Genomic DNA, 18,345 nt, shown 5'->3' on the forward strand with positions numbered 1-18,345 from the left:
TTCACCTTTATAGCCGCAGCAGGTTGTCCGCTAGTGTAGTTGCTGCGTTTGCTCGACTTCTCAAATTACCTTTACCCTATCCCGCCCTCCCACCATCTATGCGAGTGGAAGATGCCAAGGCTGTCATTAGTCTGTGAGTGAGAGGCGCCATTTTCCGCAGCCCTAGGGAGCACGACTCAGCGCCTTGGGGAAGTGGACGTGGATATAGAGAAAGAAAAGAGAGAGAAGGTCGAGGCACTTGCAGAGCCCGGTACCGTTCGGTACCGCTGTCAGCTGTAGCCATGCAATGCATTCACAATTTACACGACAGTCCCGTGTACTCCAAAAACGTAAGAAGGTGGCTGAAGGCGGAGCCGTGGTGCCGGCCGTGAAACCGCCGCTGGGATGCCGAGACTGCAGGGAGACCGATGCGTCGTATTGAGACGTAGAGCGAAGCCCTCTCTTTCCGGAAGATGGGGCAGGAACAAAGAACATGATCGATTGTTTCGGCCTCGCCGCCTGCCGAGCAGGCCGAATAACTCGTTTCACGAATACATCGTGTCTACCCATTCTCCGCCTCTTCTCTCCCCTCCTATCAGCCCTGCTCAACTCAACCAAATCCAGACGAAAGATAGATATTCCCGCTCTGGACTTGCACCTTAGTGGATGGATGGATGGATGCTATGAACATCCCCTTTGGAACGAGGCGGTGGGTTGTGCCAGCAAAGTCTGATTACTTTACTGGCTAATTTCCACCTGTGTTAAAAAAAAGAAGGAATGAACAAAGAAAACCACGATGAATCCCCATAAACAAAATTTTTGAACAGCTATTGTGAACTTTGTTTTGGCACTCCTCCGTTGTTTGTGGTTTCCCCCCTTCCACAAGTATTCCAATTGCCTCTTACTAACCTCCATTGCGGACATCTTTACTTCCCCCTACTCTCGCTGAACCCAAGGGCTTCAAGGATGCCAGTGAGTCCTAAATCGACAGCTGGGCAGATTTCTTCACGTTTAATATTAGTATTTCTAGTATTTTACACATAAATGAAAATTGGAGAAAGCCTCTACATCTTTGCATATTAATACTTCAGTGCGTAAAAAAATATTTGACGAAATTCCTTTATTTTGCTCGCTATGGACGTTTCAGACTCATGACGGATGCCCTCATTCATTTCGTAACGAAAAGATGCGAGCACAGGTGAAGGAAGCATTAAGAAAACATTTGCTTGCGTGATCGATACATGGCTTTGATGATGCATGAAGCGCACTTGGCGTAAGTTGAGAAAGTGGTAGGATTTGCGTGCTTCTGAATTTGTTCCTGCGTCCAAAATTACTAAATCTTCCTTGCCCAGGTAAGCAAACCTCTATTTTGGTTGGGCCACCCTGTGTCAAATCCAAAAGCTTCCGTACTGAGGCGTTTGCTCAAGGAGTTAGTCACCCTTCCGCACAATAAACAACGTCGCAATCGCTTTCATGAATCCATGCCCCGCTCCTGGATTAGCACAGTGGCTTTACTTCACTTCTTACTCCGATGATACCCACCCAAGCGTGCACGCAATCGCCTCGTGCAGGCCGGTGACAAAGTCCGGCGTAAAGGAATGAATGACGTTCTACGAAAGACAGTTTCCACGTAGAGTTGTTGATTAATATTACTAGAAGCCTTGTCGCAGCAGACGTTCATCAACGTTGGGAATGATGGTTACTACGTGCATGTACATATTCCTCGTGCTTGCGACTACTTGCATTTTGTCCCATTATTTATAGCTCTTTTTGTTCAAAATTTCCAAACAATTATATTTTCCTCATTTCATGAAGGCAGTAAGGCGCAGCAACAATAACACTTACATTTAGTCATTGCAGATGATTGCATCATTCATCCACAGCTTTATTGAAAGCGTTGAATATGTAACGCCGTAAAAACATTTGAAGCTACCATTGCAAATTTTATGCAAATCTTTGCACTACGCATCATTCGAATGCGTGCTGAATCTAATTGCTTACAGCTCCCGTAGACTCTAGCGCCCGAGTTCCTTCTAGTAACTTTTCCAAGAACCTATGGTTTTCCGACACTGGCATCACGATGTCGCCTGAAGACGTCACGTTTTGAGCTCTTATATTTCATTTTTTCACGTAACAAAATTTGAAAGATTCCACACGTCGATATATTGACCCATGAATAAAAAAAAAGTAATTAACCAACTTATTTTTTTTGTTTATTGAAGGCGCTGACCTAAGAGTTATACTGGGTGGCCTCATACCTGTGTTAATGTGTGCCATTCGTACCGTAGCTTTAGAAAACGCACTTTTTCTTTGGGACGTCGAAGGCAGTTTCTAGAAAACACTTGATTCTTCCATAGCTTATTCAGTTTAGGGAACCGTGAAGGGCTTCTGATGTAATTTTAGTTAGTCACCCCAGCAAAAGAAAGTTACACACTTTTATTCTCAAAACTGCAGCTTGATTCCGTCTTTGCTGACATAGATGTTTGTTTCGCTTTGAAAATAAAGACCTGGAAGTTTCCAAAAGTGTAATCGGGGCAGCAACTAGTTTTTTTGACGCGTTCTGCATTATCAGTGTTAGTTCACATATTTCATAATAAAATGCACCATGTATAACATTTCATATGCCTACATACCATTTATCTCGCCTTTTCCTTGGCCAAGAATGTAAGGTAGAAATTAACTACACGTCGTGGCGGCGTTGTGGCTTTGCGTTGTGGTGCTGAGCCCGAAGGCGTCAGATCAAATCCCGGCAACTGTGGTCGGATTTACGCAGGGCGGAAATGCAAGAAAGCTCATGTATATCGTGCATTGGGCATACGTTGAAAAATAGCAGGCGGTCAAATATAATCAAGAGTCCCCCACTAGGGTGTTAATCACAAACATATCTTGGTTTAGACGCGTAAAACCCTTGGACTTAACTTAATTGAACAATTGAAAGAGATTAACATTAGGAGTATTTCTGTAGCTGTAGAAAAATTGGGAAGTACTGTTATAGTACTCAAATGATCATCCAAAGAAAACTCACCGTTTCCTAGGGAACCGGGCGACGTTATGAGCACAAGCAAAATGTAATCACGTAGAATGTGCATGGCAAGTATCCATGGATGATGCATTTTGCTAGAAATGAAGTAAAAGTACTGCGTATGTAGGGGCATTATGGAGAAACCGTTCATAATTGCTTTCTAATTCCACATACGTGAAACAGTTTCTTGAATGCCAAATCAATCGCAGTGTTACCAAATAAATCTGAGTGGCCATGCTGCTGACAAACAAAACAATAAAATGAAGCACTTAGACAGTAAGTGAGGTCATAAAATGCACGCAAACAGAAGCACAACTGGTTGATTTCGTGATGGTCTTTCACTACTTCAAACAGTACCGATACTATAAAGAAGGCGTAGTAAAGAGGCTCCACAGTAATTGACACTACCGAGTAAAGCTCTTCTATAGTACATGAAGGTAACAGACTTGAATTGCGACTTTAGGTATGCTACACCTTTCATTATGCATGCGACTCATCTAGACTCATGACTTCTCTATCTCTTTCCCTCCCCCATCCCCTGTCATAGTGACTGTGCAAATACATATTAATGAATGCGAATAAATGTTCTGTTTAATCCGAGTACTTGTTTTCGGAAAAGAAATTGACAGTTACACGATGCAAGGAACGGTATTACCTACGTTTGTTCTGCGCCTCCGTCTCGGTGCGTTTGCAGGTGCCCATACCAAAAAGTCGCTTTCCCTTGTTTTCCTAGGAACGTAAACCTACGAGGCAAGTTAGCCATTCAGCGAAGAAAGTGTCTTTGCTTCCCTGCTCACTAGAAACTCGTTCGCATATGTGAAAGGAAAAGCCACAGGCCTGCGCAGCACACGCAATACAGTCATAGCGTAAGCTGGAAGAGTGGCTCCCTAGAAGCTCCATTTTCGGCAGCACGAACTGGAGGGCCTCTGCGGCGAAGTCTCTTCCCGTCCTTTATACGAGAATCATCTTAACTGTGCGCCCGGCTCCGAGGGTCAGCTTCGGCTTGTGGTGCTCTCTGCACAGTGGTCTGCTGAGCCCGACGTTGCCTGCTTGCAGCCGCGCGCATAGCTCGACGATTAGCTTCTTCAGCAGTGGTTCGTGCCTTGCGAGGAGGCGCTATAACGTGTACCGAAGAGTAAACACAGGTATCTACATTATGCGCCGCACATGCCGCATCCCTTGACCCGCGGCACAATACCAAGTATTTGTTGATTGAAAATGATGGCTTATTCTCATCCCTTTTTGAAACGGGGCGGTGACTAATCGGCAACTAGGCCTGCCTGAATTAACCAGCTCCAGATAACGCAGCGTGCAACTTCTAGAAGTAGGGAGAAGTAGGCACTATCTTCGGTATTGGCCCACGTATAGGGAGTGCTTAACGCCTGCTTCACCTCCGCTGCGGATCGGATGGCGTTGCACTATCTTCGGGATCCGCCCACGTACGGGGAGTGTTTAACGCCTGCTTCACATCCGCAGCCGGTTGGCCCGTCATCGTACTATCTCTGGGATCGGCCCACGCATGGGTTGTTTTTTGCTTACCACGCAAAGGACACGAAAATTTCCTTGGATGGTAGAGGTATACAGCTTCGCTGTAAAAATTACTGGAATGGAGATGACGCCTCATAAGTGACGCCGGACCACCACCACCTTATTAAAGGCACGAAAAGACGTTATAAAATAGCAGTACTTGTACGAGGCACTTTGTTCCTGCTCAGTGTCCATTAGAATGGTTAATTTTGCCGTGCAGATATTGTTCAACGTCTTTCTTTGTGTCTGTGGTTTGAAACCAAGGTTTGTCTAGTTTTTATGTTCATTATGATATGAAAAGACAGCCAACCTAACATTTGAGCTTGAAATCAGGAGCTTTTATTTTCCAAGTAGGCTAACGTTTCCAATAACTAAGCAAAATAAAATGGGCTGTGAGTCTTCCTTTTTCGGGGCAGTATAGGCAATCTCTGGTTTTAGCTGTGCTGATAAGTAACTACGGGAGGTGTCACTCCAGCAATCTTTTTAAAGCCGCCTTCCGCGTAATCGCAATCACAGTACCCCTAGACGCTAGCGTCCGAGTCTGCTCTAGCAATTATTGTATGAAACTATGTATTGTTTGGTTTCTTAGCTTTCCTCTTATTACATCATGGGTTTCCATGATGGATTCCTTACTGGTTCGCTTCGCCTCCTCATCGACAGCGCGTGAGTTTTGCAGAACGGTGAAAAATGCATGGGGCAAGGGGGGGAGGTAGACACATGCAGCTCTGCCTGAAAGGCGAAGGAGAACAAGACGCGGCTCGCGTGGTCTGGCGTACCGTCTTTGTTTTACAATAGATCAATCCATTATGCTGAGATTTTTGAAGATCTGGCCCCGAGCACCCCACTTCTAAGCGTACGGACACAACGGGACCGCCTCTGTCGCCGCGAGTATTCACCACATGATCCGGGAACGGCGTCCTGGCCTGCTCAGTGGCTCTTGCGGAGAGCGGCACTATTAAGTTCGCTTAAGCCATCTCTGTCTCACAATGTCTTCGCCGAAGGACCGACGCGTTTGCTTCAATCGTCGGAGAAACGCAAGCAGCGACGACCCTTACTAATTTTTATCGTTTTTAAGAGGGCTCCGCAGCCAGGATGCGATCCATCGAGTCTGTTGCTATTCGCTACTCGTAAAATTACGCCGAGAAGCGGTTTATTGCAGAAGGGAATCTCCGAGGTGCAGCTCAGGCTTCGAATCTGTTCGAAGAGTGTGCCTATTCAGCTTGATCCAGCGGGACCGCCGTGCTGCTTTCTGCTTTCGAGAACCGGCCAAACACCTATGATACTCGCTTTAAGCAGATGCAGTCGCGCAGACGAACTCCAGATGAAGACATAGGCGAATACATTTACGACAACCTGCCTCTGCTTGGCACCGGCAACCTTACCTTGGCTTCATCAGCGGTCCAGCAGTAAGTTGTAGATGTCATCCACGACCTCACGCATTTTGCCTTTCCATGTATTTGTTAGCGACAGCGCCTGACGCTTTTGCCCATAAGACTTAACTGTTACAGGACACAACTACACGGAGTCGGGCTGCCACCAAGAACACGTGTGCTACCTGGTAAGCTCCCCAGCTGCAGTGTGGACAGTCCTCCTTTGGTGACGCTAGCCAGTGCTCTAGCGATTGGTTGCACGCTACAAGACAGCAAGTGTGATATCAGATCCGCACGCTACCGTTGGTGTCAATTAGCATGTGTGGTATCGAGATGACAGCGCTTGCTGACACCGGCGCTGAGCCTTCAGCGCCGCTTCGGCTGGACACCCCTCCCATTCTCCAGCCCTAGATGCAGGCACCATTGCGAGGCACAGGAAGAAAGGTAAATTGAGCAGGCACCATTTGCCCCCGGCTACACACAACTGATGATACAAAGTGTGTAGGCCAAATCCCCGTCTTCGACAACTTGCTGGCGGACATCATTCTTGGCTCGGACTACATCCTTAACAACGACGTGCCATTGAGCATTTAGGGCAGTAAAGTTAGGTTCCCCTACACGACCCTGTGCGCGCAACATACTGAGCCACTGAGAGTTGGGCCTTCCGGCTTCTTTTCTAGCGTTCCCGAGAAAGATATCGCCCTATTAGCCGACAAAAATGCACCACTTCCGAGTACTGACTAGCTTGAGCACCACACTCCGACCGACAGCCATTCACCTGTGCGTGTACAACTGCGATAATATGGCAAACGCGAACGCAGTGTCATTGCGAACAAGTACGTAACATGCTAGCTGCTTGCGATATGAGACAATAGAGTAGTCGTTGGGCCACACCAGTTGTCCTTGTTCACAAGAAAAATGGAAATGTGTGGTTCTGTGTTGAATATTGAAAAGTCCGTAATACTATAACTAGATCCTATCCGGTGCCCCGCACCGATGATGCCATTGATACAATACGGAATGCAAGATTCTTTCCAGTGTTAGACTTGCGAGCTGGGTATTGGGAAATTAATGTCCCCCCAAAAGTAAGTTTAAAACCGCGTTGCGTACACCGTGAGGGCTTTACGAGTCCAACCCTATGGCACTTGGCTTGCGGACAGTTCCGATCACGTTCCAGCGCGCCAGGAAGACCCTGCTAGGCACGCTTAACGATCACGGCTTTGTCGTGTATCTACATGATGTTATAGTTGTGCGCACAATCGAAGAACATTTTCGGACATTAAGCGAAGTTTTTTGGGAGGCTCTACAACGCCAGATTCCGACTAAACTATATTTGACATAGTTGGCGTCAACCATGTTCATCATCCTCATCAGCCTGGTTACGCCCATTGCAGGGTAAAGGCCTCCCCCATATCTTGCCATTTGTTGGGCGTGTTGGTAAATTGAAAGCATATTTAGCGCCAGCAAACAAGGACGGAAGGGAGACAACTACACAATGCTCTCCCATACTTCTCCACTACCCCGGTCATGTACTAATTGCGGCCATGTTGTCCCTGCAAACTTCTTAACTTCGTTCACTCACCTAACTTTCTTCCGTCGCCTTCTACGCTTCCCTTCCCTTGGCATCCAGTCCGTAACCTTTAATGACCATCGGTTATCTTCCGTTCTCATTACATGTCCTGCCCATGCCCCCATTTCTATTTCTTCATTTCAACTAAGATGTCATTAACTCGCGATCATTCCTCACCCAATCTACTCATTTCTTATCCCTTAACGTTACACCCGTCATTCATCTTTCCATAGCTCGTTGCGTCGTCCTCAATTTAAATAGAACCCTTTTCGTAAGCCTCCAGGTTTCTGCCCCGTACGTGAGTACTGGTAAGACACAGCTGTTATACACTTTTCTCTTGAGGCCTCCTGTAAAGACGCTGTGAATATGTGATGTGTGGTGCGCGACGTGGTGCGGGGCTCGGGACGGTCGAGAGACTGCACACACGCCGAGCTGGAAGGAGGAAAAACGACGACGCCGAAGAGCGCCCGGCACGTGAACGCGCGGCGCAGGAAAGACAACAAAAGGAAAAAAGCAACCAATTAGAAAAGACCACGGGGCGTCGGGCAGCCAATCAGTAAATGCCAAATCGGCCAGACCACGACAAAAAGCGTGGTGCGCTGGCAGAAGGGGGCGACACGCAAGAGGACACGCAGGGAGACACCGGGGAGACGCCAGGAGAGTCCCAGGAAACGACGGCGGGAGGAGGTCAACCACCAGAGCGGGCGTTGAAGACGGGCCGTCGGGTTCCGGACCCGAGCCCACCAGGACTTCACCCGCCCGGGGCCTCCTGCCAACCTGTTCCTGTGCGTCGCCCGTCTACCTGAGCGTGCCGTCGGCTCCTCAAGGCCGGTGAGCTTTTGCGCCAGTGGGCAGGACGGGAACAGTTGGGCTTCGGGCCCGAGTTCTACGCCAGCTGCCCGGCCAGAACGCCACCCCAGTCCGCCGTGCCGCCTACTGCCCGATGCCGGCGTTCGAGCTTCCGTGCCCGTGGGCGAGAGGGGAGCAGTCGAGCTACGGGCCCGAGCTCTCTGCCCGGCCAGAACGCCGCCGCCGTCCACTCCTGCCACAAAGCCGCCAGCGTTACCTCGCCTCGCCAGAGCTGGCGCGCTCCCGGCGCCCGGTCGGTCAACCTACGCCGTGACCTTTGGTGAGGCCGGCGCCACTCCTTCTGCCAGCTTGTCGCCGCGTCGAGACTGCGACGCGTCCCCGCCCTCGTGGCAAGCCCGGACTAGCACCCTCGTTAAAGCCCTAAGTGTGTTCCTTACCGCAATGTTTTCTTGAGTGTTTATTTTATGCATGCTTTCTGTTTCTTTCTATTTACTTCTTGCCTTTTCTGTTTGATTAAAAGTCTTTGTGTGTGCGTCCAAACCAACGGCTTCGTCCTCAATTGGGTTCTCGGAGGCTCCGCCTAAGAGAACCAACCGAACCATTGAGAACACGAACCTTTGCCCATCAGTGGGTCATCACAAATTGGCGTCCGTGCGACAGGACAAAGCCGTTCGTTTGGATCCTTCTTCTAGAGGTTAGGAACTATGGCTAACACAAGAGACTTGTTAGCGTTAGCCGAACGCATGGGCCTAGAAGGTGCGGAGTTGAGGGCATGGTTGCACGATCAGGAAGAGCGTGCGCGAGAAGAGCGGGCAGCGGAGCGCAATGCTAGGAGGGAGCAACTTGCGCTTGAGGAGAAAAATTTGCAACTGCGGCTAAAAGTCGCAGAGGCGGAAGGCGCATATCTGGGCAAGAAACAGCCAGAAATTAGTCAGTCTGACTTAGCCACCGTAGCCCAGCGATTGGGTTTGCAGGGGGAAGACTTGCACAGGTGGGTGCAAGACAGGTGGCTGTTAATATGCGCGAAAGCTCGGAGGGAGTGCGAAAGCCGAGTGGCAGAACAGGCGGCTGTGAGGGCACGCCTGGAGGAGGAGCTTCGCAGGGTGCGCGTTCGCATCAAGGCACTCGCGGATGCTTGCTCCGAGGGGACAAAATCCGCGGTTGAGGATGCAGCACAGCAGTGCAGCGGCGACCCAAGGGTTCCCTCCGACATGGCCTCAGGCCTCGGCGACCAAAAAGTGTCCCAAGGAGAGGCACCTGGTAATGATGCCATTATAGGCAAAGATACTGTTAGGTCACAAGACAAGAAGCAGATTGCTTCCGTATGTAAACCAGTGCTGCGTGGGCCTGGCGTAGGCGATGACTGGTTTGTGCAAGGTTCAAAGCTACCATGCATAAGCGTGGTTGAGAAGCAAGTTAGAACTGAACACTTCAAACACGCTAAATATAGTACGTCGGAGTGTTTGCGCCAGGGTCAAGATGGACCTGAAGATATCAGGGATCCTGAGGAACCAGGTTCGGTTTCAACAAAAAGTATTGAGTTGTTCTTGCTGCTTTCCTTTAATTGCGCAAGGGCAACTGCTTGTGACCCTATGCGCATTTGGGAGGGCTCAGGCATGTGTACCCAACCAACGTATGACTTTAAGGATTCAGAACATTCGTTGGGCTTTCATGAACTCATGTGTGGTTCGACCACTGGCATTGATGCGGCAACCACGCATTACAAGGTTCACTACATTAGAACACAGGCAGTGACTCGGTCGAAGCCAGGCACAGACATTAATGCCTGGAGCGATATGGTCACGGACCGGCCAGTGCACTCTGACCAAAAAGATATGTGTCTAGTCCGCCTCATGTGGGAAAGGGTCACCTGAAGGAGCCGATGCTTCGCTTATGGCTCTTCACGGACTTTTGACCTCGGACTTGGTGACTTCAACCTGATTGTTTATAGAGTGTGGTGTGATAGCCTCTGGTGCTACAGTTTTTATTCTTTAGAGTTGTTGTGGTGTTTGTGAGTTAGTGTCTTTTCCATTAATGGTCTTTGATCTGTACGCTCAGTGAATTGTGCAGCTGTGTAAATTGTGCATTGAAACATTACAGTGCGTTCTTGTGAACGGACAATGACTGTACTGTTGTGAACTATGTCGCGCACTGAGCGGCAGTTTTTCTTCAGAAAAACTTGTTAAAAAAGGGGCTTATATGTGATGTGTGGTGCGCGACGTGGTGGGGGGCTCGGGACGGTCGAGAGACTGCACGCGCGCCGAGCTGGAAGGAGGAAAAACGACGACGCCGAAGAGCGCCCGGCACGTGAACGCGCGGCGCAGGAAAGACAACAAAAGGAAAAAAGCAACCAATTAGAAAAGACCACGGGGCGTCGGGCAGCCAATCAGTAAATGCCAAATCGGCCAGACCACGACAAAAATCGTGGTGCGCTGGCAGAAGGGGGCGACACGCAAGAGGACACGCAGGGAGACGCCGGGGAGACGCCAGGAGAGTCCCAGGAAACGACGGCGGGAGGAGGTCAACCACCGGAGCGGGCGTTGAAGACGGGCCGTCGGGTTCCGGACCCGAGCCCACCAGGACTTCACCCGCCCGGGGCCTCCTGCCAACCTGTTCCTGTGCATCGCCCGTCTAACTGAGCGTGCCGTCGGCTCCTCAAGGCCGGTGAGCTTTTGCGCGAGTGGGCAGGACGGGAACAGTTGGGCTTCGGGCCCGAGTTCTACGCCAGCTGCCCGGCCAGAACGCCACCCCCGTCCGCCGTGCCGCCTGCTGCCCGAGGCCGGCGTTCGAGCTTCCGTGCCCGTGGGCGAGAGGGGAGCAGTCGAGCTACGGGCCCGAGCTCTCTGCCCGGCCAGAACGCCGCCGCCGTCCACTCCTGCCACAAAGCCGCCAGCGTTACCTCGCCTCGCCAGAGCTGGCGCGCTCCCGGCGCCCGGTCGGTCAACCTACGCCGCGACCTTTGGTGAGGCCGGCGCCACTCCTTCTGCCAGCTTGTCGCCGCGTTGCCGCGTCGAGACTGCGACGCGTCCCCGCCCTCGTGGCAAGCCCGGACTAGCACCCTCGTTAAAGCCCTAAGTGTGTTCCTTACCGCAATGTTTTCTTGAGTGTTTATTTTATGCATGCTTTCTGTTTCTTTCTATTTACTTCTTGCCTTTTCTGTTTGATTAAAGGTCTTTGTGTGTGCGTCCAAACCAACGGCTTCGTCCTCAATTGGGTTCTCGGAAGCTCCGCCTAAGAGAACCAACCGAACCATTGAGAACACGAACCTTTGCCCATCAGTGGGTCATCACAGAATAGTATTGGAGAGATCGTATCTCCCTGTCTGAGGCGTTTCTTTATTGGGATTTTGTTGCTTTCCTTATGGCGGACTACGGTGGCTGTGGAGCCGCTATAGATATCTCGCAGTATTTTTACATACGGCTCGTCTACACCCTGATTCCGTAATGCCTGCATGACTGCTGAGGTTTCGACTAAATCAAACGTTTTCTCGTAATCAATGAAAGCTATATATAAGTATTGATTATAATTCCGCACATTTCTCTATCACCTAATTGATAGTGTGAATACGGTCTATTATTGAGTAGCCTTTACAGACTCCTGCCTGGTCCTTTGGTTGACAGAAGTCTACGGTGTTCCTGGTTCTATTTGCGACTACCTTAGTAAATACTTATTAGGCAACGGACAGTAAGCTGAACGGTGTATAATTTTTCAAGTCATTGGCGTCCCCTTTCTTATGGATTAGGATTATGGATCAACCAGGTTGGCCCGCTACTAATTACAGCGGCTGGCAATCGCGGCATCCTGATTTCTGTTGACCACCCATCCGAAATTGTGGAGGCACTCGTCATGCCTTTCTCCCGTAACATTTTTTGAGAGCCCGATTTTAACTAAGACATGGCCTTCCAAACAAAATCACTTTAGCAAACAGTAAAGAGGACACTGACGAAAGCCGGCGCGCTCATGACAAATTAATTAAATTACTTGGCATTCTCATTCGAATGCGTTGTTACTTCCTATGACTTGTTTTCTCCCACCAAAGGTAGGGAGTTCGAGTGCGCTAATTAACTCAACCTTAATTACATGTGCCCTAATTCGCCCTAATTAACACTAGAGATCGTGGGTTGGACCGTTACGAAAGGTCGTGGGTTGGAGGGCCTTAATTAAGTCTAGCTTAATTACATGTACGTTTATGAACTACATCATAATTACCTGTACGTTAATTCACATTGCATTAATTAACATTAAATGTCTTTTTAAGTCTTGGTAAAGTCTTGGCACTGGATGTGGTAAGGTAATACATCTACTTAGGGAGATAGTGACCGCGGAACCGGATCTTGAGGCTGAAATAATCAGATGAATATAAATGGGCTGGGGTGCGTTTGGCCGGCATTTTAGGATCATGGCCAGCAGGTTGCCATTATCCATCAAGGGAAAAGTGTATAGCAGCTGTGTCTTACCAGTACTTACCTACGGGGCAGAAACCTGGAAGCTTACGAAAAGGGTTCTACTTAAATCGAGGACGACACAACGAGCTATGTAAAGAAGAATGATTGGTGTAACGTTAAGGGGGATAAGACGAGAGCATATTGGGTGAGGGAAAAAACGGGACTTCATGACATCTTAGTAGAAATCAAGAAAAAGAAATGGGCATGGGCAGGGCATGTAATGAGGAGGGAAGATAATCGATGGTCATTAAGTGTTACGGACAGGATTGCAAGGGAAGCGTAGCAGGGGACGGCAGAAAGTTAGGGGGGCGGATGAGATTAAGAAGTTTGCAGGGACAACATGGCCACAATTAGCACGTGACCGGGGTAGTTGGAGAAGTATGAGAGAGTCCTTTGCCTTGCAGTGGGCGCAGCCAGGCTGATAATGGTTGACGCGGTATGAGCCTTCAAATAGAAGATGAAGAAGCGCGGGAACCGGGGAACAGGAGAAGAGAAGAAGGAAGTCTTGTCTTGTCTTGTGTCCCAGACAGTGGCGCATAAGCACTATGGGGGATTGGCCAAGAAGCAGGCGGTTTTTCGTATGCATAGCAATAAAGCCAAACTAGATTTAAATTCTGGAGCGTGAAACTAGAACTGTAATTTAGACGTGTGATGAAAATATTCTGAAGAATTTTGATAAAGTAAGTTAACGTAAATAGATGAAATACTAGAAAATATCGATAATTTTAGAAAGTCAGCAAGGTACTCTTTTTGTATCTCTAACAAAATTGTAAATTACAAGAAAAGCATCCCTGTGGCTGGATCCCAGTGAGGTCGCACCAAAAGAAAGAATGGTTGGTGAGGTTAGCGATAGCCCAAGTTTGGTGAATGAGTGTGCTAATAATTTTCTTTGTCTTATAAAGCGGCGGCAGGAGAGAAAATAATGTTCGATAGTTTCAGGTGCACTGCAAAAAGAACATAGAGGGGACATAGCAAGACCAGACCTGTGTAAGTAAAAAATTTAGAGGAGGTATACGGCATCTCAATTTTGTAAAATAAACTTCCAATTGTCTTGAAGGACACCAATTATTATTCCATGGGAAGCCAAGATGGTGGAAATCGGAAGACGGTGTTAGTATGGATGTTTCAGAATTTTGATATATAGTGAAATTTCTGCACCTAGCCGCGGTAACATAAGCTGATGTCGGCAAAACAGATATGATAGCGCCGTTGAGGGATGCTCGTGCGAGTGAATTGGCCATTTCATTCAAGTGTAACCCATGATGTCCCGGTACCCAAAGCAAACATTCTTTCCGTAAGTACGGAGGTACCATAGAACGAAAGGTTCTTTGAATTCTTGTATCTAAAGATGCAGTCAGTGCTGCACATAGAGATAGCGAGTCGGTCACAATAACAGCTTATGGGTCGTTTTGGGGAAGTTTTCATAACGCTAATATAATCGCTAATAATTCTGCTTGAAATATAGGTGCGAAATCGGGAAGGCGAAGCGAATAAGACCATTGTAGAGATTCAGAGAAGATCCCCACTCCCGCCTTCTCATTGCGCACAGAGGCGTCAGTGGCTATTACATTTTCACTGGTTAGTTGATATAGGTGGTTGCGTAAGACATTAATTAAATCTCGCCTTGGTAACAGTTTAGCATGATTCGGAAATATGTCCTCGAACTCAATTTTGAGGTCTGTTACGTCTTTATTTGAATGACAAACTTGGGGTATGAACACATCCAATTGTTGTAACTGTGCTTGTACAAATAATATCTGAGGACTGTAGAATCTTGACCACGATACCTAAAAAAACTCAGATGGTTCAGTAATAAAAGAATATTGCGTACGCCTTTCTGAAAACTCATAAATTTTTAAATATTTTTGAACCGTAAGCCTGCGGAATCTGCAATCTAGGGTGGGTATATGGGCTTCCTGATATAAACCGCGTTGACAACAAATCTAGGAAGCCCGAGGCATGACCGTAGAGCTTCTCTTTCTAAAAGTATGAGAGGTTTAATTTTGTAGGCGGGGCCACCGGAAAATATTACCCAGCGAAATTCTGATATGGGCAGAACATACATTTTATAAACAATCAGCAAGGTATCCCTGCGTAGTCCAGAGCGGCGGTGGCTGAGCCGGCGAAGCATAGCTACGGCTCGTTCTGCCTTTGTTTTAATATGTTCAATGTGACTGCGCCAGGTGAGTTTGCCATCGTAAATAACACCAAGGTACCTGACTTTGTCAACTTGAGGAATGATTTCCTGTGGTATTGCAAAGATATATGCACTTGTGCAGTTAATGGGAAGACTAAGACCGCGCTTTTGCTACTAATGACATACTTAATCATTCTAGCCATGTCTCCAGCATTCCTAAGTAATTTTGCAACGACTGTTGCAGAGAATGTATAATGCTTGCGGAGGAAAAAATGCGATATCGTCCGCATAAACATAAACATGTACTTCCGGAGACAAAGGAATGGTGCTTAGCAAATTGTTAAATAATATAGGGGAAAGAATGGAACCCTGTGGTACACCTCTTGTCTGCTTGTGTTTAGACGTCGAAATACCGTGTTAGTAACAATAAAGTACTCTGTCCCTTATAAATTCGCAGATGCAAGCGGTTATATATATTGGGAAATTCCTAGAGTGAAGCTTATCGAATAGAATGCAATGTTCTACAGAGTCGTATGCTTTTGCTAAATCTAGCGTCACCAAAGCTGCGCACTCTCGTTTGCGGAGAGCAAGTTTAATGCGGCTCTCTAAATTTACATGGGCGCACCATATGGAGTGGCCCGGATGAAATCCAATCTCACAAGGAGTGAGAAGGTTATCATCCTGCATAAAATTTATTATACGGCCATGAACAACCCTTTCTATTAATTTGACCACATTTGAGGTAAGAGAAATTGGTCTTATGTTTTCTAAGTCAAGTCCGGATGATCTTTTTTAATAGTGGGATAATTTTAGCTACTCTCCACTCTCTTGGAGCCCATGAATTCTTGAGAGAGAAATTTATTATGTTTAGCAGGTCCTGAGGCGCATAATGAAATAAAACTTGTAGCATTCCTGTTGTAATTTCATCTTGACCGGGGGCTGAGGCCGGCAAAGAATTTATAATGCCTTCAAGCTCTGTCGCTGTTACTGCGACAAAGTCGTCTACCAAGGGAGGTTTCTTTAGTCCTATCGGCAATTGATGAGTGAAACGTCGCGCAAGTCCTTGAGCAATGTTCTCAGGTGATTCTGATAATTCTTTTGTTGATAGAACGACAGATTCGACGTTCACGGGGGCCGGTATACCTTTGCGAGATCGAAGAAATTTAAACAGGGCTTTTTGATTGCTAGACTTCGAAAGGTATGTGTAGTGCCTGGAATCGTAATCCTCCTTAGCTTTTGAGACTGTTCGTTTATATGTGGTAGCTATATATGTATAATCAGCCCAATTAACAGGACACTGGTTGTATAAAAGCTTTTTCCATGCAGCTTTTCTACGTCTAAAATCTCGTTCGCACTCAGAATTCCACCAGGGACAATATGATTCGTCCTTATCAGATTTCACAGCAAATTTAGCTTTTTTATAACTGTTTTAGTATTAAACATAGGCTCATTGCTTTAATATCCATCTCCATGCCTAGCTGGGCTTGTAAAGCGGCTTTTAAAACATATTTAAGTTTTTCGTAATTAACAAAAGTACGCATAATAAACTATTATTTAAACTAGTTAACGGAGTAAGCCGTTCCAAAATTATAGGAAGGTGATCACTGTTAGTTCCGGAATCTACAGTCTTCCAGGAGGTGACTGTCATGCTCGGGGTAGCAAGCGTAAGATCTAGGGCAGATCGCGACTGACCACGCACGAAAGTATGTGCTCTCGAATTTAAGCAGGAGAAATAATTCATTAAGACCCAATCCCACAGGTGTTTCCCACAAGTGTCCGTTCGGAAACCCCACGATACATGATGAGAATTAAAATCACCCACTAGCATGATGTTCTTCTGACTGCGAGCAATAGAGGTATCTAGATAACGGGTATCTAGTACACCAGCGGGGAAGCACGAGCTAATTATAGAAAAAGGTGTGCAACTAGGTAGTATTATATCCAGTGCTAGGATTTCACAGTCTGGGGACATTATCTGGTATGCTATAGTAGCTCTATGGCAGATTTTTGATGAGACAAATGACACTAAACCACCGCCTCGAGATGGGCGATTCAATCGAAAACATCGGAAATATTATAGATGAAAAGATTGACCAGCAGCAAGCCAAGTTTCCTGTAAGATAATAATATATGGAGAGTATGTAGGAATAAGATATAATAAATATGTTGAGGCCGAAAGTATGGAACGACAGTTCCACTGAATTACTGTTAAATTCCTATGGTAAATAAATCCGAGCAGCAGAGACTGCTAGGTCTAAAACGTTCTCTTTTAAGAAGTCCTTCTTAGTCGGAGTCTCTCTAACGTATTTTTTTGCTTTGGAGTTGATGGGAGAGCTTGATTTTTACTCTGCCGGTGACCTTGTTCGTTTAAGAGATCGGGAGTCCATATCTACATCTTGATTTTCCACCCCATCTGTGTCGCAGAGAAAGATTTGGTCGACTTTCTCAGGACTTGATGGCTTTGGTGAATCGTTATTTGTTAATGGCTGCGCGGTCGATATTTCAATAGGTGGACTCCGCGGTAGACCCGACACCGGATCCTCAATATTGGGTTTATTAGCTAGTTGAAGCCACGGAGTTAGTTGTGAGGACAGCACCTGAACAAGGGAGTCGGTAAGATTTGTCATGATGCGCTCCATTGCTTTCTCCGATGCCTTTTCTACGGCAGTTGCCACAGCCTCAGAGGTTGAGTTCTCCATAGACAATGTTTGACAGGCCGTTATACCAGCATACCCTTGAGATCTGCTCTGAATTTCTCCAATCGCCTCACGACGAGAGCATCGACGTCTGTCAATCATTTCGGGGATTTGCATTTCTTTTGCCCTTGCAGGACAATTAGGTTCGTTTGCGGGGTGGGGACCACTGCAAAGGCAGCAGGACTCATTTCGGGAAGAACAGTCATTTGAATGACGGCCTTCTCCCCAAATTCGGCATCGTGTTTTTGACCTGCAGCCTTTTATCGAGTGCCCAAACCGCAAGTACTTTAGGCACTGAAGGACGCGAGGTGACGGAGGCTCAACTCGGCATATAAGTGACCATGCCTTGATTTCCGATGGACGGTTCATTCCAGCGAAAGTAGCTATGACTGTTTCAGTGGGCATGTGCTTATTATCAACGACAGAAGTGAGAATAAAATGTAGACGAGATGGACGCCAGTTTCACAGCAATGCTTTGCGTCTACTGTGTCCTTTAACTAGGAACGCTTCATTATTTTTGGCGCAGCCGACAACTGACTCCAACATGTGGGTGACGTTTTTCCTTGAGGATACCTCCGCAGAGAAGATCATCTTTTCGAGATACCAAGCTCAAGACGAACCAGCGGTGGAACTACCTCGCGAACTCAACTCGGCAGAACTCGTGAACCTGGTTTTAGGGAAGGCTTCTATGGACATTGTAAACTACGTCGCAAGGGTGCCGTGAAAGTGAACTTGCGTCAGGCGATCTTCGACGAATTAGTTCTTCAACTGATGCTTCGAAAGGACTCT

At 47.4% G+C, this 18,345-nt stretch overlaps 1 long non-coding RNA gene across 1 annotated transcript in view; it reads right to left on the reverse strand.

Annotated features, from left to right (window-relative positions):
* Positions 1–18,345, reverse strand: part of LOC142574208 (uncharacterized) — a 43,225-nt gene that overhangs the window by 14,695 nt on the left and 10,185 nt on the right. Inside the window, exon 2 of the long non-coding RNA XR_012826452.1 lies at positions 3,005–3,096. This is a non-coding gene — a long non-coding RNA (uncharacterized LOC142574208). The remainder of the gene's footprint in view (positions 1–3,004; positions 3,097–18,345) is intronic.

The sequence above is a fragment of the Dermacentor variabilis genome, chromosome 3 (assembly GCF_050947875.1).
Source record: "Dermacentor variabilis isolate Ectoservices chromosome 3, ASM5094787v1, whole genome shotgun sequence".
Classification (NCBI taxonomy): Eukaryota; Metazoa; Arthropoda; class Arachnida; order Ixodida; family Ixodidae; genus Dermacentor; species Dermacentor variabilis.